This window comes from Bos javanicus, chromosome 22 (assembly GCF_032452875.1).
Source record: "Bos javanicus breed banteng chromosome 22, ARS-OSU_banteng_1.0, whole genome shotgun sequence".
In the NCBI taxonomy this organism is placed as follows: Eukaryota; Metazoa; Chordata; class Mammalia; order Artiodactyla; family Bovidae; genus Bos; species Bos javanicus.
In genome coordinates, this window is record NC_083889.1 from 26646156 (window position 1) to 26665996 (window position 19841).

The following is a 19841-nucleotide window of genomic DNA, read 5'->3' on the forward strand; positions in this document are numbered from 1 at the left end:
TCCTGATTTTTAACACCTCCTCCATCTATGGCATCACAAGATGCATGAAGTTCATATCATATTTTCCCTGCTCAAGTGCTGAAATCAACAATCTCTGCAAGGAACCCTGATTTCTTTTATTGGAGGATAATTTCTAGAGACCAAGATCTGATCTCTGGGTGTGTTCACTGCTACTGTGATGTTACTGCTGTGGAAATAAATGAAACCAGCCAAATGAGAATAAGTACTTTGGTGGTTCAGACAGTATCTGCCTGCGATGTAGGAGACCTGGGGTTCAATCCCTGGGTCAGGAAGATCCCCTGGAGAAGGGAATGGCAACCCACTCCAGTATTTTTGCCTGGAGAATCCCATGGACAGAGGAGCCTTATGGGCTACAGTCTGTGGGTTTGCAGAAGAGTCAGACACAACTTAGCGACTAAACAACAATTAGGAATTATAAAGATTTTAACTTTGACAAGGCTATAGCAAAACTTTTTTAAAAGTTTTATCTCTTAAAATAATTATTAGCACTTGGAGGTGTTTAACAACCTTAAAAAGAATTTATGATGTTTGTCATTCCTCCTAGAATATGGAAATATTAAATAAGAATATTCATGGAACATTTAAAATGAATACCCACAAATAATTCCTCATATTATTAATATTTACTGTACTACTGTTAACAAGTGAATCCAATGTTCCTCTTATAATTCAATTGGAATATCAAGAAAAAGACTATTTTGGAAAAACAAAGCTGGTGAGGTAACAAAAATACTTCTTTCTATTGGCACATTATCCATTTAAGCTTATTAATAAGGATATGGAAAATTTACATCATTAATATTACAAAAAAGTATGCTTTATTTTGGTAAAATAGGGAAACAATCTACGTAAACTATTTTAATTAAAACTACTTAACAGATACATTATGACATTAATAAATTCTTTATGAAAGTATTGTATGAATATAATACCCATGCTATATGTTATTTTTTTTTTACCCCTCAGTCTTCCCCAACCCCTCATTCAAATACAGATCTCCCTCAACTAACAATGGGGTTATATCCATACAAATTCATGCAAACTGAAAATAGAGATATATCTTAGAAAGAGTCCAGGCTCAATTCTAGATGACCCCTATGAAGCAAATACCTTAATAAACTGAGTCACACAATTTTTTTGGTTTCCCGAAACATATGAAAGTTATGTTTACGCGATTGTGTAACATAGACTATAAGGTAGCCTATTTCTGTGTAGCCTGTTGCTGTGTTTCAACCAATGCTGTGTGCAACAGCTTTATGTCAAAAATGTGCATACCCTAAATAAAATGCTTTATTGCTAAAAAAAAAAAAAGGTTAACCCTCATTTGTACCTTCAGTGAGTCATTATCTTTTTGCTGGTGGAGGATCTTGCCTCCGTGTTGAAGGCTGCTGAGTGATGAGGGTGGCAGTTGCTAAAGGTTGAGGTGTCTGTGGCAATTTCTTGAAATAAGACAACAATGAAGTATGCAACATCAATGGACTCTTCCTTTCTCTTGAACATTTAGAGGCCATTATAGAGGTATTAACTGGTCTATTTCAAAATAATTGTATCTCCATGAATAGGGAGGTTCAAGCAGAGGACAGAATGAGGGGGAATAGCTCATTCATGAAGGCATCAGAACACATATAACACTTATAGATTAAGTCCCCCATCTTGTACAGGTATGTCTCATGGTGCCCGAAACAATTTCAGTAGTAACCTCAAAAATCACATAGCACCATGAAAAAAAAAAAAAAAGTGAAAGTTAGTTGCACAGTTGTGTCTGACTCTGCGATCCCATGGACTTTAGCCTGCCCGGTTCCTCTGTCCATGGAATTCTCAAGGGTAGAGTACTGGAGTGGGTTGCCATTTTCTTCTCCAGGAGATCTTTCTTACCCAGGGATTGAGGTATCAAACCTGTGTGTCCTGCAATGCAAGCAGATTCTTTCCCAGCTGAGCCACCAAGGAAGACATATTATCATAACAAACTCAGTAATGATGTAAATTTTTAAATTTTGTGAGAATTACCAAAATGTGACACAGAGACATGAAGTGAGCAAATACTGTTGGGAAAATGGCGCCAATTGACTTGTGAGATGAAGGGTTGACACAAATTGTCAGTTTGTAAAAAGCACAAGTTATCTGGGGAGCACAATGAAGCAAAGAACAGTAAAACAAAGGCATGCTTCTTCTGTAAGTCAACATGCATTTAATACATCAAACTCACGAATATCAGGGCTTAGACTAGCCTACCTTACACGGCTTAGACTAGCCTACCTTACACGTGCTCAGAACATGTACAGTAGCCTAAAGTTGGACACTAGCCTCTCACACAGAGACTATATTATAATAAAATACAGAATGTCTATTGTAATTTATTGAAGACTGAACTAAAAGTAAAAAATAGAATAGCTATCTGGGCCCAGAAAGTTAGTAAGTGTATTTGTTGCTTATACCCTTGTGAGCACATGGCTGACTGGGAGCAGTGGCCTGCCACTCAGGATCATGAGAGAGTACCATTACTATATTTTGTGAGCCTGGGAAAATATTCAAATTCAAAATTGAAGTAGGGTTTCTACTTATTGCATATCACTATAACATCCCCTTCATGAATTACAGCCTTGTTGTGGAGAAGAGGTTTGCATAACTCAATGAAACTACGAGCCATGCTATGCAGGGCCACCTGAGACAAACGGGTCATAGTGAAGAGTTCTGACAAAACATGGTCCACTGGAAGAAGGAATGCAAACTGCTCCAGTATTCTTGCTGTAAGAATCCCATGATCAGTATGAAAAGGCAAAAAGATAGACACCCGAAAATGAGCCTCCCAAGGTCAGAAGCTGTCCAATATACTACTGGGGAAGAGTGAAGGGCAGTTACTATTAGCTCCAGAAACAATGAAGTAGCTGGGCCAAAATGAAAATGATATTCAGTTGTGGATGTGTCTGGTAGTGAAAATAAAGTCCAGTGCTATAAAGGACAATATTGCATAGGAACTTGGAATGTTAGGTCCATGAATCAAGGTAAATTGGATGTGAGCAACCAGGAGATGGCAAGAGTGAACATCAACATCTTAAGAATCAGTGAACTAAAACGGATGGGAATGGGTGAATTTAATTCACATGACTGTTATATCTGCTACTGTGGGCAAGAATCCCTTAGAAGGAATGGAGTAGCCCCAATAGTCAACAAGAGTCCAAAATGCAGTACTCGGGTGCAATCTCAAAAATGATGGAATGATTTCGTTTCTTTTCCAAGCCAAATCATTCAACCTAACAGTAACCCAACTCCACTGTATAATTGTGCTTATTTCATATGCTAGTAACATTATGCTCAAAATTCTTCAAGCTAGACTTCAGCAGTATGTGAACTGGGAACTTCCTAATGTACAAGCTGGATTTAGAAAAGGCAGAAGAACCAGAAATCAAATTGCCAACATTCATTGGATCATAGAGAAAGAAAGGGGATTCCAGAAAAACATCTACTTTTGCTTCACTGACTATGCTAAAACCCTTGACTGTGTAGATCACAACAAACTGTGGGAAATTCTTAGAGAGATGGGAGTTCCAGACCACCTTACCTTAGAAACCTCTATGCAGGTCAAGAAGCAAGAGTTAGAACTGGACATGGAACAACAGACTGGTTCCAAACTGGGAAAGTAGTACAACAAGGCTGTATATTGTCACCCTGCTTATTTAACTTCAATGCAGAGTACATCATTCTGGCTGAATGAATTCAAACTAGAATTCAAACTAGAATCAAGACTGCTGGTGAAAATATCAACAACCTCAGATAGGCAGATGATACCACCCTAATGGCAGAAAGTGAAGAGGAACTAAAGAGGCTAATGAGGCTAATTATCCTCCTAATGAGGATAAAAGAGGAGAGGGAAAATGGTGGCTTAAAACTCAACATTCAAAAAACTAAGATCATGGCATCCAATCCCATCACTTCATGGCAAATAGAGGGGGTAAAAGTGGAAGCAGTGGCAGATTTTATTTTCTTGAGCTCAAAAAACCACTGCAGACAGTGACTACAGCCATAAAATTAAAAGACGCTTGCTCCTTGGAAGGAACGCTGTGATAAATTTAGACAGCATATTAAAATGCAGAGACATCACTTTGCCAACAAATATTTGTATAGTCAAAGCTGTGGTTTCTCCAGTAGTCATGGATGGATGTGAGAGTTGTACCATAAAGAAGACTGAGTGCTGAAGAATTGAGGCTTTCAAATTGTGGTGCTAGAGAAGACTCTGGGGAGTCTCTTGGACTGCAAGGAGATCAAACCAGTCAATCCTCAAGGAAATCAACCCTAAATATACACTGGGAGGACTGATGTTGAAGCTGAAGCTCAAATACTTTGGCCACATACTGTAAAGAGCTGACTCTTTGGAAAAGACCTTGATTCTGGGAAATATTGAAAGCAAAAGGAGAAAGGGGAGGCAGAGGATTAGATGGTTAGATAGCATCACCGATTCAATGGACATGAATCTGAGCAAACTCCAGGAGATAGCGAAGGACAGAGGAGCCCAGCATGCTGTAGTTCATGGGATTGCAAAGAGTCAGACACCAGACACCACTTAGAGACTGAATAACAATATCACATCACCTGTAAAGTTGAAATATCATAAGTTGAAACACTGTAAATCAGGGACTATTTGTAATTACAAATCTCATGTGTTTCAATGACAGGTAGACCTTTATCATACTAATACTTGAAGACAGATATTATTTTTGATTGTCTAAATAATGAAGTCAATTGAGAAAAACTGAAATCCCTACTTAAAAATAGTTTAAAATCCATGTTTCAGCTCTAACTGTGCTCCCTTAACTGGATTATCTAACCTCTATGAACCTTCATTTAACTTTTCTATATATATATATAAGGATCCTCATATCTAACTTACAGGTAGGGAGTATAAAATTGGCATAATCAGTGTTATTTTAATGTTATTTGGCTTCTCTGACGCTCAGATGGTAAAAAATCTGTCTGCCAAATGGGAGAACTGGATTTGATCCCTTTGTCGGGAAGATCTCCTGGAGAAGGGAATGACCACCCAGTTCACTATTCTTGCCTGGATAATTCCATGGACAGAGGAGCTTGACAGTCTATTGTCCATGGCTTCACAATGAGTCAGACACAACTGAGTGACTAGCACTTAATGTTATTAGGGGATTTGATTCTGGTCTTCATTTTAAAAATCCTGTGGCAGCCACAAATATCAGGAACAGTAACTGATTAATAAAAGATACTGTAAATGTTGCAAGTCTGCCATATAAATTAATGGTGTTGTACTAACAATGGTGAAAAAAAGATAAATCTAAACCCACAATTAAGTGAGGTCCAGTTGGATAGCCTATCAGTGTTATCCAAAGTGACAGACTGCTTTTCTGAAGGTTTACTGAAATACAGCAAATCAAGATGGATACAAAGTTTTTTTTATAAAGACCAGGAAAAGATTATGAGATTTTTCAGGATGTAAGACTATATTTCTAGTTATGAAAATATAATGTTTCTTGTTAATATTAAGAGCAAGAATTAATAAGAATACTAATGAAAAAATATTGAGAGATTATTATCCATTTTATCATAAAGGAGACAGTTTGATACAGTAGATAATAATTGAGTTTTGAAATAAGAAGGAAGAATGTATCATTCAAGTCCAAATCTCCACTGATTAACAGAAAACAGCCACACCTCATCATTAATATAGGATTAATAAAATTTCTCCTTCAGAGTTGTTGTGATGTAAGACATATAGATGAAGAGGTTAGCATGCAGTTTGGTACCTAAAAAGCCCTCAGCCCATGATTACAGTTCCTAGGATGACAATGTCTTCTGCTTTTATGAGCATTCCTACCAAAAATGTAAGCAGAAATTTTGATATGTATCCATTATGCATTCAATAATGTATTCATTAATTCATTCATCACAATCTTTGAGGCACTCGGGCCAACAATATGAAGGAAATCAGCACGTGTGACCACAATGCAAAGCAAGAGATCAATTACTAATGAAGAGATAGTTGCAACAGTATGAGAAAAGGAGAGTGTTAAAATAAGTATCATTGAAGCAACAGAATTTGATTGATCATAGAAGATATATATGGTTCCTAAACTTTCAGAAGGTTTTAGAGAGAAATAGACGGTGGAAACTAGAGTAAATTCCATGTACAACCCAAAGTTCTGAGCCTCATGTGAGCCAGTCTTCAAGCAAATAAACTCTAGTCATAATGAGAAAATAATTCCAGTTCTCTAATTGTCTCTCAAAGAACATCAAAGGGACTCAATTTGAAACCTACTTCTGCCATCCTTTTCATTTCTTTATGTTTTACCCCCTTCTGCTTCCCCTGAAGCATCCCTTCATGTTTCTCCTTCTCTACACAGCATCAAAATATACTTCATCCCAAGAGGTCTTTCCTTTTTCATTTCCTTTGCTGTATTTCTCTTTATTCTTACCCTTGTAGAAGTTACTCTTGACACAATTCAAATTCCCTATTCTGATTTTCCCTCCACTGATTAGTATGATCTGCATAAAAAGGTCCAAGAACTAGGGCAGGGGCTCTTTTTCCAAGGGATTCAAGGAGAGAACTGCATTTCAACATAATTGGGTTTCTCTTTATATGCTATGCATTTATTTTATGCATTTAGAAACATCATTCTGAGAAGTAATCCACAGGTTTCTTTAGATTGCCAAAGAAGTTTGTGGCACAAAACAAGTTTTAAAACCCTTAAAACTAGGGAGGAGGAGGAGCAGCAATGACAGCAAATATTTATTCAGTTGAATTTTTGTCCCTATTTCACTTGAAAGGACCTGCAGTTTTGCAGGAGACAGTGAGCAGTCTACGTGGCCAAAACTTATGAGGAGGCACAGGAAGGAAAGGGAGATGGAACATTGATTTCCACGAGAACAGAAACAAAAATGACACACAAAACAGCCACTATCCTGTGTACAAATAGTAGCAGCCTTTTCACAAAAACACAAATGGCGCATCCCCTCTATTTTCCGTTCTATCCTCTCTTAGATTACCCGGCTTCTCCTCTTATTAGTGTTCCCTAAATGATCCATAGTCTAAATCTAGCAACGCAATATGCGAACTTACTACAAATTCTGATTTCAAAGCAGATTAGTTGCTTCGACAAATTAAACAGAAATCAGCTGTCACAGTTCAAATATTTCACAGCAGGTACCCAGCCATCTAATTTGCATCCTGTGTCCCCTTATACCCTCCATACCTCTCCTAATACTTTAACTAGAAATCTTCAAGGAAGTAGATTTCTGAAAGACATTCCTGTCAGCTCTTAGTGTTGTTGAAAAATCAACCCACCTGCCACCAGCTGTGTGACAGTTTCTATAGTGTTGCCAGGCCCATAACAGCTCAGAGTATATGTGAATATATTATTTTTGACAGGTTCCTCTCCCAATTAAGGACCACACAAAACTCTCCATTCACAGTCCCAATAGTTCTATCCCTTGAGAAGCTAAGGAGTTTTACACCTAGGAAAAAACAAAATCTGTAGGTTTTCAGGGGGATCGGGGAAGGGACACAAATCAGTGGGCAGCTCATTCTTTAACATTAGTGGGTCAGTCTTCAGGGGCAGTGCTGGCTGCCAATTTGTAGGATGTTAGTCACCTTCTGCCATCAGTTCCATGACAATAGCAAAACTCTCCCATAATACCCAAACTTTTGCTTCTGTGAAAGTGGCAGAATCCCAATTATTCTCACAAATAGAAGACTCAGAACTGACTGAACCACATTTTAAGTTTTTCTCTTGAGGACAGATTGAATATGGCAGCTTCTTTCAAGTAATGACCACTTGAAAGATCAAACTATTGCACGAAAATGCATAGATAACATGAATTTAAACTCGTCCTCTTGGTGGTTTACAGTCAATGGTGAATAAGAACTGATTTTCTTTTGCAGTTTAACTCCCTTGAACTTCAAAATTTACAACTAATATTATTGGTGAGAGACTTATACTAGCTGACATGAATTCCATTACCAATAATAAAAAATTCAGAAAATGTATTGAGTGCATAGTACATATCAAGCATTGCACACATATGAACCCATTTAATTTTCATCAAAATCCTTTTATTTGAATACCAAGATGATCATTTTGAAGAGGAGGAAACTGAGAACATAAACGACCAGATGAAGCTAGTACTAGGCAGAGTCTGGATTTGAGTGCAGGCAGTCTGAATCCAGAGGCCAACTGCAAGTTTTCTTCTCATGCAGGGCTCCACATATAAAAAGGCCCCATACTTAAGTTAAGGTTCTTTTCTAACTGTCTTGAGATTATTAATAATTTTTGGATAAGGAGCTATGCATTTTCATGTTGCACTTCACCTTATATAGCTGGTCCTGAGCATACAATTAACCTGGATGCTACATGGCCTATATTTTACCACCTAGTTCAGAGAAAGTCCAGCAAACTCCGCTTTATCCTTACCCACTGCTCAGAGTTCTTACTTGTCCTTATCTTAACTGAAATCTGGTTCTCAGTAGAAAACATCAGTCTTTTGGAAGGTTACCTCTCACGTGATGGCCAGTGTTTTGTTTACCATCTACCCACTATGTGCGTGAGGGTTAGGAGGGTCTATTTACTTCGTGCTTCTCATTTCCACTTCTAGAGCATTTCTTTCAGCTTCTTGTAAAGTAACTCCTACTTCCTTGATTACCAAACTATTCATTGCACTGCTCTTCCCCCTTCTCATTTGTGATCATTTTTAAAGCCTCTGGTTCATTCTCCATTTGTTGACCTGATTCTTTGGAACCAGGCCAAAGCGTCTTTAACATCACAGCACCTTCAACATCCATACATAAACCATCCTTTCACTACCTGCTCTCTCACATCCTTGACCTCAAAGTCTCTGATATCAATTCAGCCATATTCTGCAAAGGTTATACCTAGGAATTTGTTATTACCAGAAATGGGACCACTTAATCATAAGTTCGTATTTGTTATATTTTTGCTACTGCCATCAGCCGTTCCAGTTGAATTACTTACTCTTTTGATCTTAATTCTTGACTCTGTAGGATCTTTTCATCTTCTATCCTCTGCTTTTCCTTATGCCGCAACATTTATCTTTATTAATGTCTTCCCTTACTCATTGATATCACAGACCACTATTTCTATACTTATATCAGTACCCAAACTCCACAGCACTTCTACTTTTCTCATCACAGCAATCTGGCAAAATGTCATGTAAATTAATCCTGATCTATGTTTTCCCTATGTCTGCATTTTAAAATCCAAGCTTTACTGGATATAGACCCATACTAGATAGCTTTGAATCAGATGTACACATGATTACCAATTTCCAATAGGCCATCAGCCCCACCAGGCAATTCAATTCACCAAAAATTTTCCAGTATATCTGCTCTCAAGTCAAGTTCACTAGTGATACTGCTTAAGAAAAGAATTATAAGCAAGTGATTTATAAAGGAGTGATGAAAGCAGGATAGGAAAGGATGAGAAGTGAGGCAAAAGGCTTGGGTTCTGCTGAATTTCAGCCTCAGTCTCAAATCACAAGGACTCTGGAACACAAATGACACTACAGAGTTGGACTACTTGAGGCAGAGACAAGAAATTCAGGCTTTTGTATCGGTATAGGCTCCTTGTCATCTCATTCATTAGCCCTTCATTCCCTGGAGGTAGGGAAAAACCTCCTAGGCATTTCCTGGCAAGATGTTTACATACAACCAGGGGCAATTCCCAGAAGAATATATGACTTGCTTGCAGCTGACCTTAACAGCATCTGGGTGATGAATTCACTGTGGAGTACAAGACATTTGAGTGGGAGAACCATTATCATCAACTCCATTCATTTTTGCAATCTCTACTATAATTCAGTTCAGTTCAGTCGCTCAGTCGTGTCCGACTCTGCAACCCAATGGACTGCAGCACACCAGGCCTCCCTGTGCATCACCAACTCCCGGAGTTTACTCAAACTCATGTCCATTGAGTGGGTGATGCCATCCAACCATCTCATCCTCTGTCGGCCCCTTCTCCTCCCACCTTCAATCTTTCCCAGCATCAGGGTCTTTTCAAATGAGTCAGTTCTTCGTATCAAGTGCCCAAGGTATTGGAGCTTGAGCTTCAGCATCAGTCATTCCAATGAACACCCAGGACTGATCTCCTTTAGGATGGACTGGTTGGATCTCCTTGCAGTCTAAGGGACTCTCAGAAGTCTTCTCTAACACCACAGTTCAAAAGCATCAGTTCTTTGGGCCTCAGCTTTCTTTATAGTCCAACTCTCACATCCATACATGACTACTGGAAAAACTATAGCTTTGACTAGATGGACCTTTAATGGCAAAATCATGTCTCTGCTTTTTAATATGCTGTCTAGGTTGGTCAGAACTTTTCTTCCAAGGAGCAAGTGTCTTTTAATTTCATGGCTGCAATCACCATCTGCAGTGATTTTGGAGCCCAAAATAAAGTCTGTCACTGTTTCCACTGTTTCCCCATCTATTTCCCATGAAGTGATGGGACCAGATGCCATGATCTTAGTTTTCTGAGTTGAGCTTTAAGCCAACTTTTTCACTCTCCTCTTTCACTTTCATCAAGAGGCTCTTTAGTTCTTCTTCCCTTTCGGCCATAAGTGTGGTGTTATCTACATATCTGAGGTTATTGATATTTTTCCTGGCAATCTTGATTCCAGCTTGTGCTCCATCCAGCCCAGTGTTTCTCATGATGTACTCTGCATATAAGTTAAGTAAGCAGGGTGACAATATACAGCCTTGACATACTCCTTTCCCGATTTGGAAACAGTCTGTTGTTTCAAGTCAAGTTCTAACTGTTGCTGCTTGACCTGCAGACAGATTTCTCAAAAGGCAGGTTAGGTGGTCTAGTATTCCCACCTCTTTAAGAATTTTCCACAGTTTGTTGTGATCCACACAGTCAAAGGCTTTGGCATAGTCAATAAAGCAGAAGTAGATGATTTTATGGAACTCTCTTGCTTTTTTGTTGATCCAGAAGATGTTGGCAATTTGATCTCTGGTTCCTCTGCCTTTTCTAAATCCAGCTTGAGCATCTGGAAGTTCACGGTATACGTACTGTTCAAGTCTAGCTTGGAGAATTTTGAGCATTACTTTGGTAGCCTGTGAGATGAGTGCAATTGTGCGGTAGTTTGAGCATTCTTTGGCATTGCCTTTCTTTGGGATTGGAATGAAAACTGCCCTTTTCCAGTCCTGTGATCACTGCTGAGTTTTCCAAATTGGCTGGCATATTGAGTGCAGCACTTTCACAGCATCATCTTTCAGAATTTGGAATAGCTCAGCTGAAATTCCATCACCTCCACTGGCTTTGTTCATAGTGATGCTTCCTAAGGCCCACTTGACTTCACATTCCAGGATGTTTGGCTCTGGGTGAGTGATCACACCATCTTGGTTATCTGGGTCATGAAGATCTTTTTGTACAGTTCTTCTGTGTATTCTTACCTCCCTCTTCTTAAGTCTTCTGCTTCTGTCCTTTATTGTGACCATCTTTGCATGAAATGTTCCTTTGACATCTCTACTTTTCTGAAGATATCTCTAGTCTTTCCCACTCTGTTGTTTTCCCCTATTTCTTTGCACTGATCAATGAGGAAGGCTTTCTTATCTCTCCTTGCTATTCTTTAGAACTCTGCATTCAAATGGGTATATCTTTCCTTTTCTCCTTTGCCTTTCACTTATATAGGCTATATATAAGGCCTACTCAGACAACCCTTTGCCTTTTTCCATTTCTTTTTCTTGAGGATAGTCTTGATCCCTACCTCCTGTACAATGTCATGAACTTCCATCCTTAGTTCTTCAGGCACTCTATCAGATCGAATCCCTTGAATCTATTTCTCACTTCCACTGTATAACTGTAAGGGATTTGATTTAGGTCATATCTGAATTGTCCAGTGGTTTTCCCTACTTTCTTCAATTTAAGTCTGAATTAGGCATAAGGAGTTCATGATCTGAGCCACAGTCAGCTCCTGGTCTTGTTTTTGCTGACTGTGTAGAACTTCTCTATCTTTGGCTGTGAAGAATATTATCAATCTGGTTTCAGTATTGACCACCTCGTCATGTCCATGTGTAGAGTCTTCTCTTGTGTTGTTGGAAGAGGGTGTTTTCTATAAACAGTGCATTCTCTTGGTAAAACTCTATTAGCCTTTGCCCTGATTCATTCTGTACTCCAAGGCCAAATTTGCCTGTTACTCCAGGTATTTCCTGACTTCCTATTTTTGTACTCCAGTCCCCTATAATGAAAAGGACATCTTTTGGGGGTGTTAGTTCTAGAAGGTCTTGTAGGTCTTCATACAACCATTCAACTTCAGCTTCTTCAGCATTACTGGTCGGGGCATAGACTTGGATGACTGTGATATTGAAAGTTTTACCTTGGAAACAAACAGATAATTCTGTTGTTTTTGAGATTGCATTCAAGAACTGCATTTCAGACTCTTGTTGACTATGATGGCTACTCCATTTCTTCTAAGGGATTCTTGCCCACAGTAGTAGATATAATGGTCATCTGAGTTAAATGAGTTAAACCCATTCCAGTCCATTTTAGTTTGCTGATTCCTAAAATGTTGATGTTCACTCTTCCCATCTCCTGTTTGACCACTTCCAATTTGCCTTGATTCATGGACCTAACATTCCAGGTTCCTATGCAGTATTGCTGTTTACATCATCGGACTTAACTTCCATCACCAGTCATACACAACTGGGTGCTGTTTTTGCTTTATGGGGTCACAAAAGGTTGGACACGACTGAGCGACTGAACTGAACTGAACTGTCTCTTCAGTCTTTCTGGAGTTATTTCTCCACTCTTCTTCAGTAGCCTACTGGGTACCTACTGACCTGGGGAGTTCATCTTTCAGTATCCTATCTCTCTTTGCCTTTTCATACTGTTTATGGAGTTCTCAAGGCAAGAATAATGAAGTGGTTTGCCATTCCCTTCTCCAGTGGGCCATGTTTTGTCAGAACTCTCCACCATGACCTAGCTGTCTTGGGTAGCCCTACATGGCATGGCTCATAGTTTCATTGAGTTAGACAAGGCTGTGGTCCACATGATCAGATTGGTTAGTTTTCTGTGATTGTGGTTTTCAGTCTGTCTGCCCTCTGATGGAGAAGGATAAGAGGCTTATGGAAGCTTCCTGATGGGAGAGACTGAATGGGGGAAGACTGGGTCTTGTTCTGATGGGTGGGGCCAAGCTCAGTAAATCTTTAATCCAATTTTCTGTTGATGGGTGGAGCAGTGGCCCCTCCCTGTTATGTACCTGGGGCCAAACTATGGTGAAGGTAATGAAGATAATGGCGACCTCCTTTAAAAGGTCCCATGCAAGCACTGCTACACTCAGTGCCCCTGACCCTGGAGCAGGCCACAGCCAACCCACGCCTCCACCAGAGACTCCTGCACACCCACGGGCAAGCCTGGCTCAGTCTCTTGTGGAGCCACTGCTCCTTTCTCCTGGGTCCTGGTGTACACAAGGTGTACATGGGGTCTCACAGTGTCAGACATGACTGAAGTTACTTAGCATGGATGCATGCACAATCCAAAGCTGGTATCACTGAAGACTCAGCTACTATAATTACTTAAACATTTTTCTATCTTCCTCCTGCCTATCAACCTACTTGAATCCCCACTATCTAAGGCATTTTCCTTTGTTTACATACTCTCTCAGAATGGTGTTACTCAACTCCAGAGATCTTATTTTTTACATTATGTGCTTAATATTGTCTGTTCAAACAAGCTGAAAGCTCCATGAGGACAAGCACTATTTTGATCACCAATATTATCCTTCTTGGTATAAAAGAGTGGTACACATAGATTCCTAGATGAATGAATGAATGAATGAAAACAGCTATCACTTCTATAGAAACTACTGTGTGCCACAGACTATTTCAAATGCTTTATGCATAACTTTATTTATTAATACTTTCCATAGCAATCAGTGAACTCTATGCTAATACTAGTCATTCCACTGAAGTTAAAGAAATTAACATTCAGACAACTAGTAGGAAGATCTGAGATTTTAATCTAAGTAATTAATGCTCTTATCTTTTACATTATAGGGCATTATGTTGCCTTTCAAATGAATGATGAAATAAATAAAGGACTAATGCATGTATAACTACACATATACATACTATTACTATGTAATGAAGAGCTTTTGAGGCTCTCTGAGTAAACTGCCATTTGTTTAACCTGTTCAGTTCAGTTCAGTTCAGTTGCTCAGTCGTGTCCGACTCTTTGTGATCCCATGTATCGCAGCACGCCAGGCCTCCCTGTCCATCACCAACTCCCAGAGTTCACTCAAACTCACGTCCATCGAGTCAGTGATGCCATCCAGCCATCTCATCCTCTGTTGTCTCCTTCTCCTCTTGCCCCCAATCTCCCCCAGAATCAGAGTCTTTTCCAATGAGTCAATTCTTTGCATGAGGTGGCCACAGTACTGGAGTTTCAGCTTTAGCATCATTCCTTCCAAAGAAATCCCAGGGCTGATCTCCTTCAGAATGGACTGGTTGGATCTCCTTGCAGTCCAAGGGACTCTCAAGAATCTTCTCCAACACCACAGTTCAAAAGCATCAATTCTTCAGCGCTCAGCCTTCTTCACAGTCCGACTCTCACATCCATAAATGACCACAGGAAAAACCATAGCCTTGACTAGATGGACCTTTGTTGGCAAAGTAATGTCTCTGCTTTTCAATATGCTATCTAGGTTGGTCATAACTTTCCTTCCAAGGAGTAAGTGTCTTTTAATTTCATGGCTGCAATCACCATCTGCAGTGATTTTGGAGCCCCAAAAATAAAGTCTGACACTGTTTCCACTGTTTCCCCATCTATTTCCCATGAAGTGATGGGAACAGATGCCATGATCTTCGTTTTCTGAATGTTGAGCTTTAAGCCAACTTTTTCACTCTCCTCTTTCACTTTCATCAAGAGGCTTTTTAGTTCCTCTTCACTTTCTGCCATAAGGGTGGTGTCATCTGCATATCTGAGGTGATTGATATTTCTCGTGGCAATCTTGATTCCAGCTTGTCCTTCTTCCAGCCCAGCATTTCTCATGATGTACTCTGCATATAAGTTAAATAAGCAGGGTGACAATATACAGCCTTGAAGTACTCTTTTTCCTATTTGGAACCAGTTTCTTGCTCCATGTCCAGTTCTAACTGTTGCTTCCTGACCTGCATACAAATTTCTCAAGAGGCAGGTCAGGTGGTCTGATATTCCCATCTCTTTCAGAATTTTCCACAGTTTATTGTGATCCACACAGTCAAAGGCTTTGGCATAGTCAATAAAGCAGAAATAGATGTTTTTCTGGAACTCTCTTGCTTTTTTGATGATCCAGCAGATGTTGGCAATTTGGTCTCTGGTTCCTCTGCCTTTTCTAAAACCAGCTTGAACATCAGAAGTTCACGGTTCACGTATTGCTGAAGCCTGGCTTGGAGAATTTTGAGCATTACTTTACTAGGATGTGAGATGAGTGCAACTGTGCGGTAGTTTGAGTATTCTTTGGCATTGCCTTTCTTTGGGATTGGAATGAAAACTGACCTTTTCCAGTCCTGTGGCCACTGCTGAGTTTTCCAAATTTGCTGGCATATTGAGTGCGGCACTTTCACAGCATCATCTTTCCGGATTTGAAATGGCTCAACTGGAATTCCATCACCTCCACTAGTTTGTTCATAGTGATGCTTTCTAAGGCCCACTTAACTTCACATTCCAGGATGTCTGCCTCTAGGTGAGTGATCACACCATCATGATTATCTGGATCATGAAGATCTTTTTTGTACAGTTCTTCTGTGTATTCTTGCCACCTCTTCTTAATGTCTTCTGCTTCTGTTAGGTCCATACCATTTCTGTCCTGTATCAAGCCCATCTTTGCATGAAATGTTCCCTTGGTAGCTCTAATTTTCTTGAAGAGATCTCTAGTCTTTCCCATTCTGTTGTTTTCCTCTATTTCTTTGCATTGATCAGTGAGGAAGGCTTTCTTATCTCTTCTCGCTATTCTTTGAAACTCTGCATTCAGATGCTTATATCTTTCCTTTTGTCCTTTGCTTTTTGCTTCTCTTCTTTTCACAGCTATTTGTAAGGCCTCCCCAGACAGCCATTTTGATTTTTTGCATTTCTTTAACCTGTATTCTTAACCAAATATCAGTTATCACTCAGTTTATAGCCACACTTCATCTCTAAAGTGTTTGCTCATTATACTAAATTGAAAAGACCAAATACCTATAGTTATTTTCCCAAATACTCAGAACTAAGTGAGTGAAGTCGCTCAGTCATGTCCGACTCTTTGCGATCCCATGGACTGTAGCCTACCAGGCTTCTCCATCCATGGGATTCTCCAGGCAAGAATACTGGAGTGGGTTACCATTTCCTTCTCCAGACTCAGAACTAAAGCACTCAGAAAATTTAACCAGGCTAACCTCATCACAAGTCACCCATCACATAGTTTATGAGTTACTAACAGACACAGTTCTGTTACTGGGCCCTCCCTAGGCAGTGTCTACAGTGCTAGCAAAGCATTAAAGGAAATGTACCAGTCTCACACAGTACATTTATCACTTTAAACATAACTTGAAACATAGAGTACCTCAACAATGGAAGGGAAGATAATGTTAATAGGGTTTTGTTTTTTTTTTTTTAAATATAGTGATAGTTTGAAACAATTTGGTCTTTTAAGAATCCAGATGGGAAATTAATAGTTGCTCAGGTTTGGAAGTAAACTTCAAGGTTATTCTGCCCAAATCTTTCATGACATCTGTCCCACTCAGAGAATTTTACTTACTATTTTTCTTTCCTATAAAGATTCTCATTAATGAGTTTAATATTATTTTTAAGCTTAAGACTAGAAATTGAGAGCTGGCTGCTTAAAAACGAAGCTGGATAAAAGATTTGTTTTGTCACATGTCTTTTTTAAATAAAATGATCCAAGATGTCTTTAGTCATCATCAGAATGTAGTTTGAGCCTTCATGTGTGTGAGAGAACATTTCCCTCAATTTATTGTAATTTCTGTGATTTATGCACAACAGTGATGGAAACAGCTTGGTGTAGGTTTCCAAAGCACAGTGTGGGAGGCCCTGTGTGTGCACAATTCCTTGTTATTTGTTAATAGGATTTGTCCACATACCTTCTGCCCAATCTGTCCAGTGCTTTGAAATATTGCAGCTGCTTTTCATTTCCCGTTAAATCTGATTGGCAGCAATATCAGAGCTGTAGTTCAACCTGGAAACAGAAGCATGACTCCAAGCAATAATACACAGGGTGGCAAAATAGTCATTAATGCCACCACAAAGTGAACATTTTCCATCCCTGGCTACTATCTGGGGGCTTTAGTTACAGTGCTAGGCCCATTTCTAAAGTAGGATGTTCCATTTGTACTGGATGCTGGTTTATAACATGGATGACTCCATCACGGTGGTTCTTAACTGGGAGTGATTTTGCTTCCCACAGGACATTTAGCAATGTCTGTCTCAATGGTCCCAATTGAGGAGTGATGCCCATCACATGCGTGGAAGGCCAGAGATGCAGCTAAAAATCCCATAATGCACCTGAAAGTCTTCCATGACAAAGAATTATACTGTACATAATTTCAGTACTGCTGAGGTTTAGAGTCCTGTTCAAGGTATTCCAAACCAAACTAAAAGCTATAAACGATAATTTCCCTTCTTTACTGCCATTTAGGATACAAACAGCAATGCTTACTAGGGAACAAGCACTTTTAAATGCATGGGAACTGACTTGGTACTATACTTCTGTATCGGCAATATTTATGAATTCATTTATTGCTATGCATTTTGACCAGGATAACAAGAACCACAGGCACTTCCTGGTGTCCAGTGGCAAAGACTCTGTGCTCCCAGTGCAAAGCCGGGGTTTGGTCCCTGGTCAGGGAACTAGAACCCACAAGCCACAACTAACAGTTTGCATGCCACAACTAAAGATCCCACATGCTGCAACTAACACCCAATGCAGACAAATAAATAAATGTTTAAAAATAAGTACCAACAATCAGGAGAAAGGAAAATGAAAATTCTTAGAAATTTTATAGCTTGGAGGGACTTTTCAAGTCCAGGCTTTACAAACTCTGTTCCTTACACAATTAGTTCTGTAAGACATATCCCATGATATGTCTTATAGGCATCCAGGTCCAATGACACAGAGAAATGTTGGTTTAAACAGAGTGAAATATGCTTTGATTACACATGACCATTCTAAGAGCCTTGATTGCTCACAGGCACCATGGCTCTTCAAAGGTGACTATAGTAAAAATATATATATTTAAACTCATTGGACCATGAAATCTTTTACTTCTGTAATATCTATTAATGTGGCTTAAACAAATGATCTAGTCCAACCAGCATGTTCCTATAAATAAAGAAGTATGGTACAATACAATAAGTATTGTACAATTGTATGGTACCATACTTCTTGTAGCATCCTTGTACCATACATATTGTATTGTACCATCAAAGAAGTATGGCACAATACAATAACCCCAATACCTGGGCTTATTTGTCCAGGGTTACTGACCAAGTTAGAGACAAAGAAAAGATCACATCAAAGACTACCTCACACAGTCCATTCTTTCTTCCACTATACAATGTTTCTTTATACAGCTGTTTTAAAATATGATTTAATTATATCATAGCACCATAGTACATAGTGCTTGGAGTAAACATTACTTTACACAGAGGGGGCTTTCCCTGGTGGCTCAGCATGTAAAGAATCCACTTGCAATGCAGGAGACCCAGGTTCAGTTCCTGGGTTGGGAAGATCCCTGGAGAAGGGAATGGCTACCCACTCCAGTATTCTTGCCTAGAGAATTCTATGGATAGAGGATCCCGGAGGGCAACAGTCCATAGTGTTGCAAAGAGTCAGACATGACTAAGCAACTAATACTTTCACTATACAGAGTATTTTCAAATTCATGATCCTGTTTAATTCTCACAACTCAGATCAAGTTATTTTTTCCCCTTCTTTTCTTCCCTTCTTCATCTTCATCATCATCTTTCCTCTCATCATCACTACTGCCACTTCTTGAATATAAACCACTAGTTCACCATGAGGTTAAGGTCTTGTTACCCCAACGCTGAAAACAAGCTGTGGCTCACTGGAGCCACTTATTGTTCATTGAATTAATGGATGCCCCATTTTACAGAGAAAAAAGAGTAAGGCTAACTTACAGTGGAAGTATTCCTGATGCTTCAGACAGTAAAGAATCTACCTGCAATGTAGGAGACCCAGGTTCAATCCCTGGGTCAGGAAGGTCTCCTGGAGAAGGAAATGGCTACCCACTCCAGTATTCTTGCCTGGAGAATTCCATGGAGAGAGGAGCCTGGTGGGCTACAGTCCATGGGGTTGCAAAGAATCAGACACGACTGAGCGACTAACATTTTCACACATTATTTTTAAGAAACATGTTATTTTCATATGTCTTTTGACCATGTACATTTCCTTTTTATAAAAATGTCTATTCAGTTTAGGTACCATTTAAAATTTTTGGTTTTGTTTTTGTGTTTGATGTTAAGCTGTATGAGCTATTTATATATATTGGATATTGATCCTTTATTGATCATATCATTTGTAAATATTTTCTCTCATTCAGTTGGTTATCTTCTCCTTTTGTCAGTGATTTCCTTTGCTATGCAAAAGTTTTTAAGTTTAATTAGGCCCCATTTATTTATTTTTGTTTTTATTTCCTTTGCTTTAGGAGACAAATACACACACACAAAAAAGAAAACTGCTGCAATTTATATCGAAGACTGTTCTATGTTTTCTTCTGTCTTTTATGGTATCTGGTCTTACATTTAGGTCTATAATCCACTTTAAGTTTCTTTTTATATATGGTCCTAGAGAGAGTT